The sequence below is a fragment of the Halyomorpha halys genome, unplaced genomic scaffold (assembly GCF_000696795.3).
Source record: "Halyomorpha halys isolate HHAL.00 unplaced genomic scaffold, Hhal_1.1 Scaffold307.1, whole genome shotgun sequence".
NCBI classification, from domain to species: domain Eukaryota; kingdom Metazoa; phylum Arthropoda; class Insecta; order Hemiptera; family Pentatomidae; genus Halyomorpha; species Halyomorpha halys.
In genome coordinates this window covers 397,073-398,495 of record NW_027107991.1, presented here as the reverse complement: position 1 = coordinate 398,495, position 1,423 = coordinate 397,073, and the positions used below count along the sequence as shown (strand labels likewise).

The 1,423-nt window shown below is 28.0% G+C and overlaps 1 protein-coding gene across 1 annotated transcript in view; it reads right to left on the bottom strand.

The window, feature by feature from the left end:
* Window positions 1-1,214, bottom strand: part of robo1 (roundabout 1) — a 934,487-nt gene extending 933,273 nt beyond the window's left edge. The window contains exon 1 of the mRNA XM_014421230.2: window positions 1,118-1,214. The gene's annotated coding sequence lies outside the window, so the exon portion shown is untranslated. The remainder of the gene's footprint in view (window positions 1-1,117) is intronic.
* Between the last annotated feature and the right edge of the window lie 209 nt (window positions 1,215-1,423).

Sequence of the window (1,423 nt, the reverse complement as noted above, 5' to 3'; positions counted from 1 at the left end):
ATTTAAAGATAAGTAGTCTTTAATATCAGTATCTGATAGGTCTATAGAACATTTAAAGATAAGTAGTCTTTAATATCAGTATCTGATAGGTCTGTAGAACATTTCATTGCATTTCAAGTGATATGCTATTACTGAAACTGAAAGCTTTTTCCAGGGGATGTATAAAATAATTTTTTAAAACACTTGAGTTCAATTTTTATGAAACGCTTCTCCAAAGTACATATAGAGCAAAAGCAGAGTGACCATTAATAATTTCTATTTGATATACATCACCGTTTTTTAGACAAATTGATAAATAAGTCAGGGAGTGAGCAGTGTCTACTCTTTTAAATGTTATGATAATGATAAAACTAGTTTCCATCGAGCCATGCACGGAATAAAGCATTGTTATATAGTACAGAAGGTTCAATAATACGATTTTTTATAATATTGATTGCATTAAGATGATTTTAGTTCTGCATTGTGAAGAAATGCATTATCCTTCAAATAAATAGCTATAATCTTCTAAGAGATATGTAGTTTTTGAGTTTTTCGAATAAACTAATTTCTTGTTTAGATATTAGAAACAATTTTTTATAAACCACTTATAGTCAAAATTTTTCAGAGTATTACAAACGTGCCAAAATCTTTCAATTCAGTCAAATCGTTCTACAGACCTTGTCCATAATATCAACAAGACCATGATATTGTATCGTCATCGGGTTTAGTTGTTTGTATCGAATTTCAGCTTAATCAAATAATTCGAAGTGACCTAAAATATTGTTACAACCAAACAATTAATAGCTGATGAAACTAAATAAACGGTTTAAAAAGTAACTGAATGTTTACAGTATCAATTAGTACTGATCCGAAACCAATCAGTGTAACTTAGCATATTCAGAAGTCAGCATAAACATACACGAGTTTCTAATAGCTCAATGTAAACATCGTCAATAGTTGGTGACGGATATACCATTATGGGTTTGTTAATTAAAACAGACGAAACCATAACAAACTATGATGAAACCAACGCAAGCTAATCAGAAGTCAGTATATACACAACAAAAAAAAAGTATACTAACAAACTATAGAATAAATATTATTGTAATATCAAGTTTAATAAAAAAATATTACTCACCCGCTTTTTTGACTTCCACTGCACAACGAACCGACTTTCACTCTTCATGATTTAGTCTTCTATTTATATTAGTCCACTTAAAAAAATATATCCGCAAGTACTTCCTGAAAAAGAAATATCATTTATAAAAAATAAATTAAATAAGATATGTAAGAATAGTGCTATGATTTGAATGTAATAAAGGATTCTATAATATTGAGTTAGGTACCAAAGGATAATAAGATAAAAATAAGAACCAATTAATTTTATCTTTTTGGTCATAGATAGAAGTTTAACAAAAAATTACATGGTTTTATCAAAGAAAAA